General features: G+C 37.2%; 1 pseudogene; it reads right to left on the minus strand.

Moving 5' to 3' along the window:
- Positions 1-9,991: 9,991 nt before the first annotated feature.
- Positions 9,992-19,777, minus strand: LOC101272090 (ferritin heavy chain-like; annotated as a pseudogene).
- Positions 19,778-21,019: the final 1,242 nt, after the last annotated feature.

Raw genomic sequence — 21,019 nt, forward strand, 5'->3', positions numbered from 1 at the left:
CCAGACCAGGGCTTGAACCCGTGTCCCCTGCATTGGCAGGTGGATTCTTAACCACTGCGCCACCAGAGAAGCTGAGAATAAGTATTACAGGAACTTGAATCAACAAATTTAATCCATCAATAACAAAAAGGATAACACTTCTCAACCAATTGAGGTTCATACTAGGAATCCAAGTTTATTCCAATATTCAAATAACAATCAATATATTTATATTAATAGACTAAATAAGAAAAATCATATGATTATCTCATTAGATAGAGAAAAAGCATTGAACAAAACTCAATGTCTATTCATGATATAGACTCTCAGCAAATTAAGAATACAGGAAAACCTCCTTAACTTAATAAAGGCATCTACCAAAATGCCTACCACTCTGTCACCACTCCTATTCAACAACATGTGAATGGTTAAAGACTGAATGTTTTCTCTGAAGATCAGGCAAAAGGTAAGATGTGTTCTCTCACCATTCCTATATAACATCATACTGGAAATCCTGGCCAGTGCAATAAGACAAGAAAAATAATACAGATAGAAAAAAAGAAATAAAACTTTCTCTTTTCACACATGACAAGATTATGTAGAAAATCCCAAAGAATCTACAAAATATCTCTTAGAGCTAAAAAGTAAATTTAGCAAGGTTGCAGAATTCAAAGTGAACATACAAAAGTCAATCATATTTCTATATATCAGCAATGAACAGTTGGAATTTCAAATTACTAAAAATACTAATGACCATATCACAAAAAATTAAATACTTAGGAATAAATCTAACAAAATATGAATAGTTTCTGTATGTTTAAAACTACAAATCATCAATAAAAGAAGATCTAAATCAATGGAGAGAGGGATCACACTGATGAACCGGAAGACTCAATATTATTAAGATATTAATTCTCCCCAATTTGATCTATAGGTATAATGCAATCCTAGCAGATATCCCAGCAAGGTTCTTTTTTTTGAGATATTAACAAGCTTATTCTAAAATTTTTGTAGAAAAGCAAAACAACTAGAATTTCCAAGACAATTCTGAAAAGAAGAGTAAATTTGGAGGACTCAAAGTTATAGCAAATCATGGCAGTGTGGAATTGACAAAAAGAATATAGTTGCCATGATAACCCAATAGATGCTAGAGACATGAAGTTCAGTTCTCTCACCATCCCAGACATGAGATGAGAGAAATGATCTGAAACTCTTTATATACCCCAACGATCCCACCATCTGACTGCAGTCACATGAGTGAGCCCAGGAAAGACCAGCAGAACCATCCAGCAGAGGTCAGCCAAAATTACTCACCCAGAGAATTTTAAACTAATAAATGATTTTTTTTAATTTGGGAGGAGGTTTTTTTTTTTTTTTTTTTTTTACATAGCAATAAATAACTGATATACCACAGTAACTCCAAGGCCAACTGACAGTAATAGAACTATGATAAAGGGGAAGCCAGCCTAGAAAGAAATGATGGTGATCTTAGCAAACTGTGTTTAAATATCTTACTTTTGCAAATTTTACAAAAATATGTGATCATGTGAACACACTGCCCAGGGTCCTGAAAGGGACATGTGTAAGTGGGAATCCCTGCATCTGAGGCTTCATTCAAGGTAAATGTACCTCTGGTAAGCATCATGTTTAATTTTGAAGCACTAATAACATCCTCTTTAGTGCCATAGAGAATAAAGGAATGCCTGCTACAACCTTACTATATAACTCTGTTCTAGATGTCTTGCCCATAAAGTAACAATGACAGTATATTTAACACTTATTATGTATCATGTAGTACACTAAGCATTTCACCTGAATTGTTTCAAGCATTTCACCTGGATTATTATTACAACAAGATCACGCAGTAGGGACTTTAATAACACTCTTCAGATATAGAAACTGAAGCTTACAGTGGTTGTTAATTACCCAAAGTTGCATAGTTAGTAAATGTAAGGTCTGTGTTAAAATCCGTGTTCTTAATAACTATACCTTTGTAATGCAGGTAAGATAAGTGATATAAAATCATTAATCTTTCCTGCATTATATTCCCCCATTAAAAGGAGAATATTTTATTTTTGGTTATTACACATTTTTTTTGTAACTTGAAGGGGATTTTTCTAATATATTTTCTAGATATAAAGGAAAACTATGTATATTAAATTTATTTTAGAGATAACCACTTTACTGGTCTCTCCAATAATTTTAAGCTGATGTTCTGGGACTTCCCTGGTGGTGTAGTGGTTTAGAATCCACCTGCTAATGCAGGGTACATGGGTTTGATCCCTGGTCCGGGAAGATTCCCACATGCTTTGGAGCAACTAAGCCCATGCACCACAACTACAGAGAGTGAGCTCTAGAGCCCACGAGCCACACTGCTGAGCCCACGTGCTGCAACTACTGAAGCTCGCTTGCCTAGAGCCTGTGCTCCACAACAAGATAAGCCACCACAATGAGAAGCCCAGGCACTGCAACAAAGAGCAACCCCCGCTCGCCGCAACTAGAGAAAGCCCGCGTGCAGCAGTGAAGACCCAACACAGCCAAAATATTTAAAACATTAAAAAAATAAATTAAGCTCATGTTCTAGGATTATACTGGTAGACAAACATATCATCTAGAAATAGAGATGAGAGCATTCATTTTCTCCCACACAGACAATTCTAGAGAAACAAGTGGAAAATGTGTTAGAAGTATTATAACTAAAAGATAATTTATTAAAATGAAATACACATATCTTCCATTGTTCTCTTAAGCAAATAAAAATATGTACTCTTATTTTCCCCCTTTCTTACTGAAAGGCCACATGCCATAAAAAAAAAAGTGAAATATACAATACAATTATTTTTTAAACTAGTTTTCTTCAAAGGCAGTAGTAAACAGTGAAAAAATATAATAGGAACATATGGTATTTAGAGTAGCATTAAAATATAATGTATCTAGGAATAATACATGAAATATACAAAGCCTATTAAGGAAAATTTCAAATATTAAGTCAGACATTAAAAATCCTTCAAATAAATGACTTTACATAATTTCCTATATGTGAAGTTTGAATATTACAAAGTTGTCAATTCTTCCCAAATAACTGTATGAGTTTAATTACAACCCAATAAAAGCCTCAATATTGTTTATTTATTAGTTTTCTTGTTTGAAGTTTTTAGAGGTGATACATTCATAGGGTTCAACATATCAAAGATACCATATGATGGATCAAAGAACCTAAATACAAGAGCAAAAACAATAAAACTCCTAGAATAAATCATAGGGGAAAAAGCTTCATGACATTGAATTTGGCCATGATTTCTTGGATACGATACCAAAAACACAGGCAACAAAAATAAAAACAGGGCTTCCCTGTTTTTCTTTCTTTAAAAAAGAAAGAAATTCTGACATATACTATAATGTGGATGAACCTGGAGGACATTATGCTAAGAGAACTAAACCAGTCACAAAAAGGCAAATACTATATGATGCCATTTATATGAAGTATCTAGAGTAGTTGAATTCATAGAAACAGGAATTAGAATGGTAGTTGCCAGGGGCTGGGAGAAAGGGGAGATGGAGATCTTTTTAATAAGCATATAAATGTTGATTTTACAAGATGAAAAGAATTCCCGGAATTAGTTTCACAACAATGCAAATATACTTAACATTATTGAACTGTATACTTTAAAAAGATTAAGACGGGGAATTTTATGTTATCTATATTTTACAACAATGAAAAAATTGTAAAACATACAAACACATGGTTCAACATAGCAAAGATACCAAATGATAGATTAAAAACTTAGACATAAAAGCTAAAACTATAAAACTCTTAGAAGAAACCATGGGGATAAATCTTCATAACCTTGAAATGGGCAATGGGCAATGGCTTCTTAGATATGACATAAGAAGTATAAGCAACAACAACAAAAATAGATAAATGAACTTTGTCAGAATTTAAAACGTATGTGCATTAAAGGACACTATCAAGAGAGTGAAAAGACAATCCACAGAATGGGAGAAAATATTTATAAATCGTATATCTGATAAAGGTCTAGTATTCAGAATATATAAAGAACTCTTACAACTCAACAACAAAAAGACAAACAATTCAATTTTTAAAATGGCAAAGGACTTGAATAGATATTTCTCCAATGAAGATGTATAAATGTCAAATAAGCACATGAAAAGACGTTCAAGACCTTAGCCATTAAGGAAATGAAAATTAAAGGCACAATAAGATATCCTACATTGTCTATCAAAAAAGTTAAAATATTAAAGAGTGACAACACCAAATGATGGTAAGGATATGAAAAACCTGGGTCACTCATACATTGCTGGTGAGACTGTAAAATGGTAAAGCCACTCTGGAAAAGTTTGTCAATTTCTTATAAAACTAAATATGTGATTATCATACAACCCAGCAATTTCACTCTTAGGCATGTACCCTAAGGAAATGTAAAATTATATTCACACACACATGCACACACACAAAGTGTACATGGATGTTTATAACACTTTTATGTGTAATAGCCCAAAGCTGGAAAAAATGCAAATGTTCTACAACAGCTAAATTTTTAGACAAATTGTGGTACATCTATACCAAGGAATATTACTGAGTAATAAACAGGAGCAAACTATTGATATATACACAATGATTTAGATGGATCTCAAGGGAATTTTGCTGAGTGAAAGAAGCCAATCTCAAAAGGTTATGATTCTATTTACAAAGCATTTTGAAATGACTAAATTATAGAGATGAAGAACAGATTAATAGTTGGCAGATTTTGAATGACCAGGTGAAGGAGAGAGGTGTTGGTGACTATAAAAGGATAACACAAGGGATTCATGGATGGAACTATTTTGTATCTTGACTACAGGTAGTAATCACACAAATCTACACATGTAATAAAACTGCATAACTAATTATACACACACACACACACACACACACACACACACACACACACACACACACACATAGAAATCAGTGCATGCTGAATTGGTGAAAACTAAATATGATCGGGCTTCCCTGGTGGCACAGTAGTTAAGAATCTGCCTGCCAATGCAAGGGACATGGGTTCGAGCCCTGGCCCAGAAAGACCCCACATGCCGTGGAGCAGCTAAGCCTGTGCGCCACAACTACTGAGCCTGTACTCTAGAGCCTGCAAGCCACAACTACTGAGCCCATGTGCCACAACTACTGAAGTCTGCGTACCTAGAGCCCATGCTCTGCAACAAGAGAAGCCACCGCAATGAGAAGCCCGCACACCACAACAAAGAGTAGCCCCCGCTCATCGCAACTAGAGAAAGCCCGCGCCCAGCAACGAAGACCCAACACAGCCAAAAATAAAAACAAATAAATAATTTATTTTAAAAAATAGTATGATCAATAGATTATATTAATGTCAGTTTCCTGATTGTGATATCATACTGTATCTGTGTAATACATATGTAATACATGTGACCCCTGGACTAGCAGCATTACCAGGAACTTGTTAGAAACACAAACTTTTTGGTCTCAAAGAGTTACTGAATCAGAAACACTGGGGTGGAGCCCAGCAATCTGTTTTAACAAGCTCTTAGCTGATTCAGATGAATGTGAAAGATTAATAATCATTGCTTTAGTTTATAAGTTGCTGAACCCCTGGAAACCATATCCCAGATAGAAAGAATTGTTTATCACCTGGAGATTAAGGTTTTCAGGCTGGAAGCAGTAATTGCATAGACTTTCGGGTTGTTGAACTTGGAGTAGTGATAACTATGTTCCATGAAAAAGGATAAAACGTGTGTAGAAAAATTGTATAGCCATAGGGATGGACTCCATTTGTTGGCTTGGCCAATTTTTTCTCCCTTCCTACCTTCTAGTTGGGAGTGGCCACTTGACACTGCTCTAGCCAATGAGATGTAACAGGAAATCTGTTGTGGGATTCCTAGGAAAGCTTGTTTTCTTAATCCAAATGTTGCCACTTTCCTTTTTTCAATCTAGTGAATCCACATGTAGGGGGGTCTATCCTAAGGAAATAATCAGATACGTATATAAAGATTTAGTTCATGTTGTTCATCATTGCGTATTTTACGGAAATAGCCTTGATGTTTAATTATTGGAGAATAAATAAAAAACATTAAATAATTTCTGGTGTTTTCTCAAGATGGAATTTTTGTGGCCATTAAGGATGATGACTACTAAGAATTTTGATGACATAGAAATACTTAAAATATTAGGTGACACATCTTCTTTATCCATTCATCAGATGATGGACACTTAGGTTGTTTCCATCTCTGGGCTATTGTAAATAGAGCTGAGCTATTTGTAATGAGGTGGATAGACCTAGAGTCTGTCATACAGAGTGAAGTAAGTCAGAAAGAGAGAGACAAATACCGTATGCTAACACATATATATGGAATTTAAGAAAAAAAAAAGTCATGAAAAACCTAGGGGTGAAACAGGAATAAAGACACAGACTTACTAGAGAATGGACTTGAGGCTATGGGGAGGGGGAAGGGTAAACGGTGACAAAGCAATAAAGAGGCATGGACATATATACACTACCAAACGTAAGGTAGATAGCTAGTGGGAAGCAGCTGCATAGCACAGGGAGATCAGCTCGGTGCTTTGTGACCGCCTGGAGGGGTGGGATAGGGAGGGTGGGAGGGAGGGAGACGCAAGCGGGAAGAGATATGGGAACATATGTATATATATAACTGATTCATTTTGTTGTGAAGCTGAAACTAACATATCATTGTAAAGCAATTATGCTCCAATAAAGATGTTTAAAAAAAAAAAAAAAAACACTTAAAAAAAAAAAATTAGGTGAAAAAATCAAAATTAGAAACTATATACATATTTGATAAACAATTTTATACATACATATTCACATATATATAACTTTTAAAACTTAAAAATAAATGTATATTATTAATCAATCTTTTGAGGTAGGAGTGAGGATCATTCTTTAAGCATTTTTCAAATGACTGCAGTTTCGATTCTTCTTTCTTACGCAGAGCAAACTGATAATCATTTTTTTTAACTTTCATTATTGTTACATATATAGTGACATTAATAATGATTTTTAATGTGCATCCAGGATTGAGAATTATCAGTATACTCTGTGTATGGATGTGTGTGTGTGTGTGTGTGTGTGTGCGCGCGTGTTTGCTTTTAACATGTAAGAACACTAAAATGTTAAGAAAGCTATAACTGGGTATAATTTCCCCATTCCAATGCATTATATATTTTTGTATACTTTTATAATTTTCTACCCCATAAGTATCATTATTTTTAATACCCCCAAAAATAATTTTTTGTGTTTTTTTTTGCGGTACGCGGGCCTCTCACTGTTGTGGCCTCTCCCGTTGTGGAGCACAGGCTCCGGACGCGCAGGCTCAGCGGCCATGGCTCACGGGTGCAGCAGCTCCGCGGCATGGGGGATCTTCCCAGACCGGGGCACGAACTCGTGTCCCCTGCATCGGCAGGCGGACTCTCAACCACTGCGCCACCAGGGAAGCCCCCCCAAATAATTTTTTAATATTAAAAGGGGAAGAGGAAATAATTCAAGCTCAAGTTAGACCAATAGAGCCATAGAAGCAGCTCAAGGAGTGAAACAAGTTACCTGAGAGGTATTAGATACCTGCCCTCAAATGGTAGCATCTCCTCACCAGGCTCCAGTTTTTGGACTGACAGCTGCCTGCCTGTTTACTTGCTCTTCCATTGGTTCAGACAATGGAATTGAATTAATTTACTGAGCCATTCCAAAAATTACAGATCAAAAGGTAGATAGATAACACAGATATAGATATATAGATACACACACGCAGAATAAGTTTCTTTTATGCATGCATAACTTTTTCCCTAATTTGAGATAAATCCTTTCACTAACCCATGTTTTTGCCTTTAGGAAGCCCCTATTTTAAGATTCAAAAAAGGTAGAAAATAAAAAATGCATTGGGAAAAAAAAATAGCTCTTCAAGGAGTGGTGTGATCAATGATATTTCCATGCACCACCTCTTGGCTCCAGTTCCACTTAGAAGATGTAATATGGAAGGATAAACCAGACCCTTAATATTTTATCAGGTATTTCTCAAGCAGCTTATGATTCTAGAATTCAAACTGATTTTTTATTATAGAATAAGGATTTAAAACCATTAAAATTTGTCAGGAGTTTCCACGGCAGAGCTGGTGATAATGACTGATCATTGAAGTAAGAGCCACTCCTCCCAAGGCAACACTCCTGCCATATCCAGTTCATTCAATGACCATAGGAGTGAGATTTTGTTTCCCTTACTACCTAAGAGTCTTACCATTTATTCCAATAGAGAGTCGAACTTAAAAGGAATGCAGTTCATGGTCTGCTTTTTGCCATTGGTAGAATATAGAATATATATTGAACTGAATATGTAAGTTCTAAAATGAGCCTTATTGATGAATTTATTAAAACACTGAATTATTAGATGACTTGTGGGAAATCAGGGTAAGTCCAGCATTACTGAACACAGAGCACAAACCAGAATTTAAAGAGGAAGGAAGAGATGATGAGATACTTACTACTATGCATACCTAGAAGACACAGATTTATTGATGTATATAGATGTCCAGAGCCACAAAATTCAGATGGCTGTTTATTGAACTTTTCTGTTCTTTTTGAAAAGATGACCTCAAGTTCTTGAATTCACATGACCAAAAAATACCTAGCTTTTGAGGAAGGGTATATTCAATTTGTTAACAGACATATTTTTAGAAAATAATGACAATTTTGCGAACTTTCAAGGCAGATATTATCGAAGTCACCTGAAAGCCAAACAGTTGCTGTCATTTCCACAGCGTGAGTCATGGGAACCAGCTAGACTGTTTGAAGGTCATTTTTTCAAGACCAGGGATCTTTCAGAAACTCAGTCACCCTACCCTTGGCTGATGCTTCTGACAGGCCGTACATTTCTTCTTTTTAAACATCTTTATTGGAGTATAATTGCTTTACAGTGTTGTGCTAGTTTCTGCTGTATAACAAAGTGAATCAGCTATACGTACACATATATCCCCATATCCCCTCCCTCTTGCATCTCCCTCCCACCCTCCCTATCCCACCCCTCCAGGTGGTCACAAAGCACTGAGCTGATCTCCCCGTGCAATGAAGCTGCTTCCCACTAGCTATCTATCTTACATTTGGTAGTGTATATATGTCAATGCTACTCTCTCACTTCATCCCAGTTTACCCTTCCCCCTCCCCGTGTCCTCAAGTCCATTCTCTACGTCTGTGTCTTTATTCCTGCCCTGTCCCTAGGTTCATCAGAACCATTGTTTTTTTGCTGTTATTTTTTTTTTTAGATTCCATATATATGTGTTAGCATACGGCATTTGTTTTTCTCTTTCTGATTTACTTCACTCTGTACGACAGATTCTAGGTCCATCCACCTCACTAGGCCATAGACTTGCCAGGGGATTCATGAGACTAGTTAACTAGAAAATCTTTCAGTCAGCTAAATTCAGCGTGCCTTCTACCGTTATGCTTGTTCTGTCATGAAGCTGCTCTGGTCATCTATGCCTTCCTACTACGCTGCTCTTAGCCTCCCCACTGATCCAATGCCTATTGCTACCCTTTCTCCCAAACCTTTCGACGGTGACCTCTGAAATCTCCAGACCATGGAGGACAATCTTTTTTACATTATCAACAGTGAATGTTCCTCATGGACATTTCTTCTCTTGAATCCTTCTTAAATGGGTGCTTCTTATACCCCACTAACCCCTAAATCATGTGTAGAATTTGTGTTCTCCTTTCTCCTCAATGTCATTTGAAGACCTTTTCCTTTGCCCTCATGTAATACATCTTTCTCTTGGTGTAATCAGGAATGTTGGTATGTGTTGGTATGTGTTAATGACAAAAGGTAGTATATAAGGATAATGCAAACTTCAGAAGGGTGTAGCATTCTTTTGAATGTATTCACTATTTTTTATCATTCCATACTCCCAATTAGTTTGGAAATTATATATTGTTTTTGTACTTTTTAATAGTTACGCTAGAGATTACTACATCCCTCCTTAATTCACTATAGTCGATCATTTTAACCTCTTCCAAGACAAAGCAAAGGCCTGATCACACTTTAACTACATTTATCTTCATTTCCCATTTATAAGTTTATTTCTGCATGTATTTATTTCTCTAGCTAGCTAGCTAAATCCTAAACACAAGACAATTATTTTATGCAATGTTCATTTAATGAATATTTCGTTGCTCTTCATTTCTTTCTAAACCTCTGACCTTCCGTCCACAGTTATTTTCCTTAAATCTGAAGAATACCCATTAGACTCTCCTTTTTGTATGATTATCTCAGTTTCTGTTTGTTCAAAATTTTCTATATTTTTTCCTCATATCCGAAGGATTCTTTCACTCTGTAGAGTCTTCTAGGTTGGGTGCCATTTTTTTCATCACCTTGAAGATACTGCATTGTTTTCTGGTCTCTATTTTTGCTTTTGAGAAGTTAGCTATAACTCTGTTATGCCTTTAGGTAATATCTCTTTTCTTTAGCTGCCTTAAAAGGTTTTCTATTTGATTTGTTTGATGCAAATATTTGAAAAGATAATGGCTGAGATTTTCTAGAACTTATGAAATACATCAATACAGAGAAGTTCAATGAATCCCATGCTAGATAATAAAGAAATACACATCTAGATATTTCATGGAGAAGTTGCAAAATGTCACTCTTCATAGTTGTTAGTTTTATATTTTTAGATGATGCTTTTATTTATGTATGTGTATATTCTATTTATTTTTAGTTGTCTTCAGTGGGAGGGTTTGTCCAAATTCTCTAGTCTGGTATTACTGGCCTTTCTTGTCTATAATTAAACTCATCTTGATTTTGAGCCTCCATCCTCTAGGTAGTGACGGGAAGTAATTTAAACTTTCCAGCTAAAGGCATCTTAGTCTCTTTGGCTTTAAAACAGTAAATTCAGTCTCCTTTAGAAAAATTTGTCTTTGAGGGTAAATATTGAGTGCTTTAGGATTTCTCCTCACCCCCTCTACCCAAGATGTAATCAGGTGTATTTGGAAGATTATAAATCCTTAAAGAAATGAGGGAGGTGCCTTGAGTCCACATGTATGACTTTAGGTTAGACTCTGAAACTCTGAAGTCCCTGGGTAATGAATCAGTTGGTGTGTTTTCTAGACAAAGTCAGGGTCTGATGGTCCCACCTTAGCTCTTTCTGGGGCTGCAGATCCTCTGAGTCTCAGCCACATCCTCCATCTTGCCCTCAGATAAGACCATGAAACCAGGGGTGTCCACTGTAGAATCACCCTGTTCCTTGCCAAGGTGGCCCCATTGCAAGGGTACCTGTTCTCTACTTGTCTATCTTCTATGTTTTCTACATGAAGTACACTGGGATTTCTAAATCTTCTGTACCACACACAAGTCATGAAGCCCCTATCTTTTCCAATGCTGCTCTCTTGCTCCTGAATCGTTTTAGGTGTGGCCCCATCTGAATGTGGGTCAAATTGGAAAGTTTTCCCTCATGTACTGCATATGCCTAGAAAAGCTAGTCACTAGCTCTGATGTCTTCTGATTTCCCTATGCCCATCTATATGTACTGCCATGTCTTCTGATTCCCAAGATTTGACCTGAAAGGGTATATGATGATGCTAACTTCTCACTTCACTTAGCCTTTTTTTCTCTCCAGACCTCTTAAGTGGAAACGTTCCTCCTTTTCCTGACTATTGGATGTTTCTAGCCTTAATCCTGGTTTTTTTCCATCTTACACTTATGATAGACTTCCTATCCAGTGCTCCAAGTCTTGCTTTTGATAAAGAGGAGTGTTTGCTTGTTTGTTTAGAAATCTCTTTAGACACTTAACTCTCGCTGTCAGATTAGTGTTTTGCCAGAGACTCCAAAAAAATCAGCTATGAACCTTCAAGCTGATTGACTCTGTTTTAGATGGAATCTTCCCTGTTTCTGAATAGGAACAGTTTCTGGGCAACAAGGTTTACAATCAATGAGATTATACCTAAAAATACCTCAAATGTAGTAAGCTCAAAAATGGAATAATTAGCACTGAGATGTGCAAAACATGCAGGTTTCTTTTATTTTCCATAACAAATCCAGTGTTCCTCTTGTATACCTATCCTGGTGAGTGGTGCAGGAAGGCGGTGGGAAGATAAACTAGCCAGTTTAAAGTAGCTCATTCTCTTTTAATCATTTTTTTTTTTTTTTTTTTGGCTGCGTGGCGCAGCTTGTGGGATCTCAGTTCCCCGAACACGGATTGAATCCGGGCCACGACAGTGAAAGGCCGGAGTCCTAACCACTAGGCCACCAGGGAACTCCCTTAAAATTTTTTCTTTCAGCTTAAATACCTCATTTACCTTTTCCTGCTCCTCCTCCCTAAACATAAACTCTGGATTTAGTGGAAAGCTTAAATGCCCTCAAGCAGTGGAGTAGGGAATAGGGAATGGTTCCAGATGTTTCCACGTCAAAATGGGACAGTCACTCCAAAGTGAAATCGGCAGAATGAATTCGCCAAATGGATAGAAAGCCAGAGATAGTGCTAATATCCTAAAGAATCCAGAGATTCCTATGTGCCCTGTGGAAAGTTGTAAAATGTAGATGATAGTGAAGTTGCCGAGGGATTGCTACAGAAGGGACAAGCAAGAAATGTGGTTGAGAACCTGCGGGCAGGTTCCAAGAGGAATCACATGAAAGTCTTAGCCAGATCTCAGAGGGCCAGAGGCACCAGTAAAGGCTGAAGAAAGGCCTACTCACGTGGAAGTTGGCCAAACTCCCTGCAGATAATCCCCACACTGAGAGAGGAGACCAGGAGTTTCACCAGCAGAGCTGAACAGCAGAGTCCCCTGAAGAGCCAGGACAAAGCCTTCCCCTTCCCCATCACCAAAGAGCACAGTTTTCCAGTCAACTATATGCAGATGCTACCTTTGGGAAGAAGAGAGGTAAGAAACTCAGAAAGACCAAGCTTTTATCCAAAAGCTCCAGTTTTAAAGAAAAGAGACTCTTATCTTGAAGATAATAAGATATTTCTAAATACAAATATACATTTACTTTTCCATCATTCACTGGTATATGAATTTATGAAAATACTCAGATCACTTGTAGAAAATAAAGAAACTATAGTTTTCAAGGTTTATAAAACTTGAAGCACAGTATATAAATTTCAATACCATTCCACATTTTTCAAATTTATTGAGTTATAAAAAATTTGCCTATAATTTCTTTCTTTTTTTTCCATAGCTACCATTTCTCCATCTTCATCCTGAGTTTTATGTGTTTGCATTTTCACCCTCATATCTTGATAGGTTAAACTAGTGAGTTTTCTATTTAATAAAGTTTGTTCTCAAGAAAATAGCTCTTAGGTTACATATTTATTCTATTGTTTCTAATTCATTAATTAGTACTTTTATTCTTACTTGTTCTTTCTGTTTTTGTTAGGTTTAGTTAATTATTTTCCCAACACCTGAGTTCAATATTAATTTGATTTATTTTAATTTCCTTGGTGCATGCAGGCAGAAAGAGAGATCTTGTGTCTTTTCCTCTGTATAAGAGCATTAATCCTATCATGAGGGTCCCACCCTCATAACCTAATATAATCCTTATTACTTCCCAAAGCCCTTACCTCCAAATACCATCACATTGAGGATTAGGGTCTCAATATACAAATTTGGGAGAAGCACAAATATTCAGTCCATAGCAATATTATATTGGAGGTTATAGCTACTGCAATAAGACCAGAAAAGGAACAAAAGGCATAAATTGGAAAGGAAGAAATAAAATGGTTTTTGTTTGCAAATGACATGATTGCCTACATAGAAAATCCAAAAAAACTGACATAAAAATTTCTGGAATTAAGAAGTAATCATAGCAAGCTTGCACGATACAGGTTAATATGTAAAAGTCAATCGCTTTCTTATACACCAGCAATGAACAGTTGGAATTAAAAAAAATTTTTAAACCACATATAACAGCCACCCCAAAATAAAATCCTTGGCTATACATCTAACAAAATATGTTCAAAATCTATATGCAGAAACAGCAAAATTCTGATGAAAAAATCAAAGAGGCTCTAACTAAACAGAGAGATATTCCATGTTTATATATTACAAGCCTCAATATTGTTAAGATGTCAGTTCTCCCCAACATGATCTATAGATTCAATGCAATCCCAATCAAAATCCCTGTAAGTTATTTTGTAGCTACTGACAAAATGATTCTAAAATATACAAAGAAAGACAAAATACCTAGAATAGCCAACATAATACTGAGGAACAAAGTTGGAGGACTCACATTACCTGGTTTCAAAACTTAGTATACAGCTACAACGGTCAAGAGAGTATGTTATTTCTTCAAAACTTAGTATACAGCTACAACGGTCAAGAGAGTATGTTATTTCTTCAGCAAGTGGTTTTGGGAAAGCTGGACAGCTACATATAAATCAGTGAATTAGAACACTCCCTCACACCATATACAAAAATAAACTCAAAATGGTTTAAAGACCTAAAGAAGACATGACATCATAAAACCCCCAGAAGAGATCATAGGCAAAACATTCTCTGACATAAATCGTAGCAATATTTTCTTAGCTCAGTCTCCCAAGGCAAAAGAAATAAAAGCAAAAATATACAAATGAGACCTAATCAAACTTACAAGCTTTTGCATAGCAAAGGAAACCATAAACAAAATGCAAAGACAACTTACACACTGGGATAAAATATTTGCAAATGGTGCAACTGACAAGGGCTTAATTTCCAAAATATACAAACAGCTCATACAACTCTATAACAAAAAAATCAAACAACTGAATCAAAAAGTGGGTGGAAGACCTAAATAGACATTTCTCCATAGAAGACATACAGATGGCCAATAGGCACATGAAAAGATGCTCAACATCACTAATTATCAGGGAAACGCAAATCAAAACTACAATGAGGTACTATCTCACACCAGTCAGAATGGCCATCATTAAAAAGTTCACAAGCAATAATGCTGAAGAGGGTGTGGAGAAAAGGAAACCCTCCCTCCTACACTGTTGGTAGGAATGTAAATTGGTGTAGCCACTATGGAAAACAGTATGGAGGTTCCTTAAAAAACTAAAAATAGAGTTACCATATGATCCAGCAATCCCACTCCTGGCCATATATCTGGAGAAAACTCTAGTTTGAAAAGATACATGCACCTCAATGTTCATAGCAGCAGATTTACAACAGCCCAGATATGAAAGCAACATAAATGTCCATCTACAGATGAATGGATAAAGAAGATGTGATATATATATAACACACACACACACAATGGAATACTACTCAGCCATAAAAAAAGAATGAGTAATGCCATTTGCAGCAACATGGATGAACCTAGAGATGATCATACCAAGTGAACTAAATCAGAGAAAAATAAATACCATATGATATCGCTTATATGTGGAATCTAAACTATGATACAAATGAACTTATTTACAAAACAGAAACACACTGACAGGCATAGAAAACAAAAAGAATATATATATATATATATACATATATACAGGTATATACATATATCTGAATCACTTTGCTGTACACCAAAACTAACATGACACTATACTTCTACTATACTTCAATTTTAAAAAAAGCAAGTAACAAACAAGACAGAACTAAATCCAACCATATCAATAATATCTTTAAATGTTAGAAAAAATAGGTTAAAAAGAATGAAAATGATACACCATGTAAATGGTATGCAAAAGAAAGCTGAGTTTTCTTAATATTAGACTTAATGGACCTCAAGACAAGAAGAATTATCATAGATAGAGACATTTATAATGATAAATAGGTCAATCCACGAAGAAGACACAGCAAACCTAAAATGTAGGTGGCTAATAACTGAGCTTAAAAATAGATGAAGCAAAAGCTGACTGAACTAAAGAGACCAACAGACAAATTTACAAAGTAGAAATATCAATTTCCTCTTTAATAACTAGATAAAAATCTAGAAGGATGTGGAAGATCTAAAAATATTAACCACTTTAACCTAACTGACCTTTACAGAACAATATATCCAATAAACCACAGAATTCACATTCTTTCCACATGCACATAGAGCATTAACCAAGACAGATCTTATGCTGGGACATAAAACAAGTCTCAGTATTTAAAATCTTAAATTTTACAGAATATTTTCTCTAAGCACAATGAAATTAAATCAGAAATCAATAATAATTAGATATTTAGAAAAGCCTCAAAAAACTAAACAACAAGCTTCTAAATAACCAAAGAAATCAGAAGAAATTAATAAATATTTGAAACTAAATGAAAATAAAAATACATCAAAATATTTTGGACAGAGCTAAAGGGTACTTATAGGAAGGTTATCAATCTGTCTTCAAGTTTGCTAATTCTTTATATTCTGCCATTCAAATCTACTGTTGAATCCCTCTAGTGAATTTTTAAATTTTAGTTACTGTAATTTTAGTGGACATGGACTGCCATATCAGTAAACAAAGGATGTTGTGGCCATCAGACACTGCTGCTGCCCCCCCCACCACCACCCCGCTGTGCAAGCTGAGGGGATTGAGGATGGAGAAAAACAGGATACTGGCCCTAGATAGTTAAGGTACATATCAAAGGAATGATTTCAATGAACCCAGACTTTTGCACCTTCCCATACACAGAAAAGCACAAAATTCATTCACTTGAGATGTCTGGTTTTCTTTAATTAGCAGTGATCTTTTGATGTTTGACTACTAGGTTTGTTTGTTTGTTTGAACTCCTATATATCCTGGCTCCTCCCTTACCTCTTCAGTGTAGCCCCCAGAGCTATCTGAGAGGTTGCCTCCTGTAGCTGAGTCTTCAGCAAGTCCATCGAATAAAACATAATCCTCAGCTTTTAGGTTGTGCATTTTTTTTTCCATCAACGCTTTCAACTTCAAATTCAAAGGAATTTGCATTTGGCTTTTCTTTATAATTTCTATCTCATCACTGATATTCTATTTGATGCCACACTGTCATCATATCTTCCTTACATCTTTAATCATGCTTTCGTTTAGTTCCATGAGCATATTTATAATGGCTACTTTGAAGTCTTTTTCTCTTAAATCTCTCATCTACTTACTCTCGCAGACAGTTTCAGTTGTATGTATACATCACAATTTCCTGTTTTTTGCACACCACAAACTTTTTTGTTGAAAAATAGACATTTTTCATAATATATTGCAGCAACTGCAATACTGCAATACTGGTCCTCCCAGCCCCTTTCCAGGGCTATTTTTGTTATTATTATTTTTTTCTTTTCTTTTTTTTTAAGAGAGGGGTGGGTACCAAATTACTCTATTTGAAGGAATGGTACTAACGAAAAAACGTAGGTAGATGTTTTGGTACAACTTATAGAAAAGGTAAAGGAAACTCAGACATGCATGCACTGCCTTGGTGACCTGGGAAGTCACCCATGGCTACAGGAAGCCAGCCTAAAGCTTAGCTCTCGTTGTTGTCACTGTTTCCCAGGGTGTGCTTGCCAAAGAGATAACTCTGCCATGCCAGATTCGGGAAGGCCCCCATCCTTCGCAAGTTGGTTACATGGTTACTCAATTCTTTAATGGATTTCACCTACTCACTCAGGTAATGAGTCTCAGTAAAGTCACACAAATGGGGGTCATTTTTGTCAGTGGCCATTTTGTGCAGTTCCAGTAGTGACTGATTTACATTTTTTTCCAAGTGTAGCGCACATTCCATTGCATTCAGCCCATTCTCCCAGTCTTCACAGTCTGGTTTCTTGATATCCTGAAGGAAGATTCCGCCACCTCTCTGGTTCTGCAGCTTCATCAGTTTCTCAGCATGTTCCCTCTCCTCAGGAGATTGGTGAAGAAAGTATTTGGCAGAGTTCTTCAAAGCCACATCATCGCTGTCAAGGTAGTCTGATGTGGACAGGTGGCATAGAGCTCCAGGTTGATCTGGCGGGTGATGGCGGCCTCCGAGTCCAAATGGCAGCTCTGGCGCACCTGCGAGGGGGCCGCGGTCCTCTCTGCAGGCAGCTGAGGAGATGAGGCTCCGGGGCTGGAGCGGACGTGAAGGACCTTGAGGCAGTGAGAAGGCGGGCTCCCTCCAAGCACTGTTGAAGCAGGAAATCGAGGCGACTCTCCAGCGAAGACTGTGAATTGTTTTTTGTTTATGTATATGAAAGTCTTCTTTACTCACTACTCACTGAATACTTGTGTACTTTCAGTACTATTTCACTTTTAGTCGCCGTATTTGGGAGTTTCCCCACAGCAAGCAATTGTGCAAGGCCAGCTGGGTGTCCTACAATTTAATTCAGTTTTGTATCTACCCGGAGTCAACAACAGATTCCACAGGTTAAGGACACAGTCTCACAAGACTGCCCCCCTCCTTCCCCACCTCACTTTAGATACTACTTACCAAGTCCAGCATATTAGCTGTACTTCTGAAGGACTGACTGGCTATAAATCAGAGGGTTCCACAACCTCCTCAGGTTTGATTAATTTGCTAGAGCACCTCACGAACTCAGGAAACCAGATTACTTACTAGATTACCAATTTATTACAAAGGATGTTAAAGGATACAAATGAACAGCCAGATGGAGAAACATGTAGGGCAAGGTCCCAAAGGGTTCCAAGTTCAGGAGCTGCTGTCCCCATGGAGTTTGTGGTATGCCACCCTCCTAACACATGGATGTGTTCTTGTTCACCAACCTGCTTTTCAACCCTCTAATTACCCTAGTTGGTTCCCCTGGCAACCTGCCCCCATCCTTATCCGGAGGCTTTCCAAAAATTTCCTCATGCACATAAACTCAGGTGTGTTTGAAAGGGTTTGTTATGAATAACAAAATGCACTCACTTTACCTTTATCACTATAAAACCATTGCAGGAATCAAAGGCAAAAACCAAATAAAACAAAAGATGCCCCCACTGCTCTAATCACTTCGGAAAATACAAGTTTTTAGAGCTGAGAGGCAGGAATCACAGACAAGCACCAAAATATATATTTCTTATTATATCTCAGTATCACGGGCCACCCCCTAGTTTTTGAACACAGGTCCCTTACAGCAAAATGATCATACCTATCAAAGCACTTACATTTGGTGTAACGTTTATATTATAGAACAGTTCTTGCAATAGTACTTACTGTTAAATAACAAAAATTCAAATGAGGAAATTTGAAGATCCAGTTGGCTTCATTAAATGACTCATGAAATGGGCACCATCCAACCTAGCAAACAGAAGGAGCTTCATCTAGCTGCAGAAAAGGAAAGGTTTTCAGTTTTTTTAAGGCAGAGAGGGAGCAGGAAAAAGGAAATTATTAGCAAAGAATGCATTGTTTTAGGTAAGGCCACTCTCCTAATGGGAACGGAAGGGCCTGTTGGCCGAATACCCAGCGCTAACCAGGTAATTCCAGGTTGACTCATTAAAGGTTACACTTCTGCGGGAGGTTGTAACTGCAGTTAGGTTAGGTATTAAGTCTTGGTTTGCTGATATGGGCTTGAACACAAGTGACTCCGTTTCAGACCTGTTGTTTATTTTTAACGGAACCAGTACAAATATGCCTAACATTTGAAGAAGCCAGTGTGAGGTAGGGACAGATTTAAGGAAACAACTAATTCAACTAATTTAAAGAAACAACTATTTCAACTAATTCATCCTCTAAAGCCATTATAAACATCTTCATATTTCATATTCTTGCACTAGTTTGATTATTTTTTTCCCTTGAGCTATTGCTATTTATACCTTATGATAAACGTTTGCAGAACTATTTAGCACAGAAATCAGCTTATGGTTAGCTAGATCTAGTTCCTCCTTAGGTATTACATCCCGAGGAGGCTTTAACTTAATCTCGCAATACATTTGATCATGAGTATCAGTATCATAGGACACACTGACATGAGGCAGTTACATCTTTCCAACAATACCACACTGCCATATGGTCAGTGCAATTCAGCTTCCTTACAGAACAAATCGGTAAGGATTACAGAGATGTATGCTTTGTGCACCCAACAAGATCTACCCTTGCCCACATAGCAGAAATTATTACGAAAAGACAGGTATCATTACAGCTGGCCATGGCTTAGTTTTATCTGGGTTAATTCAAGTTAATTGGAGGGAAAAGTCAATCACCCTCCCCATCTCGTAGGCTTGTACTGAGACTGGTTTTCATTGTGTATAAATATAGCAGAGCCCATCTTCCTCCCAAGGGGAGGATACGAGCAGTATTTAGAATAGTTCCTATCCCTGCTAACTATACTGCAGGATATGTTTTATTTTAACTTATTCTGGGGGCAAGCACAGTCATTATACATTGGTGTAAGTTACAAGTGTCGTGCCCACAGAGAACTTCCATAAGCTCGCAGGCCTTAAGATTTCCACAGGTGTACCCCCTTGAGGCCCAGGGACTAGGATAGAGGACCATTGTTTCCTGGCCACTTCAGCCTCTATCCATATTAAAATAGTCAAGAGGACCTGTCAGTTCAGGGTGCAGGCCCTTTCCCAACCCTGGGTTCTAGCATTACCAAGCATTACTTGTGGAGTCGGCCTGATGCAGTTTGCTGGTGCTTCTTTATCTCTCCAAGCTGCTTCTTATCCTTTACCTTCTGCCTGGAAGAGAACTCCCTCTAATATGTCTATTCTAGTGAATAAATCTTCTTTCTCTGAATGCTGCTCCTCATTAAAAGCAAACTCTGCTTGTCCCAGAATACCTAGACTGGCATCTATCTCCCCTTTTCTGACTTGTGGGCCATTGTTGTTTAATCCACCATGCACGTTGTTGCTATTGCCTATTAACAGCCTGGGTGCAGTTAGGATACATATTTTGTACCCAAAAATATTGGGCACCCCATAATAGGGTTGGTCGGTCAAAGCCAGCTGTAATTTAGTTTGAGTATGTCATAAGTCCTCCCACAGCCTTCCTGTCTGAGTGGGACTGTTCCCCAGGGGACCCAGATCCACCACATGATGCCCACTGCTTTAATCCCAGTAGGAACCCATTGTTTTTCCCCATTCTGCTTATAGCTTTCCAATCCACAAAAACCAGGACGATTGTGTTTGTGCATAGCACACCACACTGTGGCATGTTGGGCAGGCTGCCATTGT

Source organism: Orcinus orca, chromosome 1 (genome assembly GCF_937001465.1).
Source record: "Orcinus orca chromosome 1, mOrcOrc1.1, whole genome shotgun sequence".
Classification (NCBI taxonomy): Eukaryota; Metazoa; Chordata; class Mammalia; order Artiodactyla; family Delphinidae; genus Orcinus; species Orcinus orca.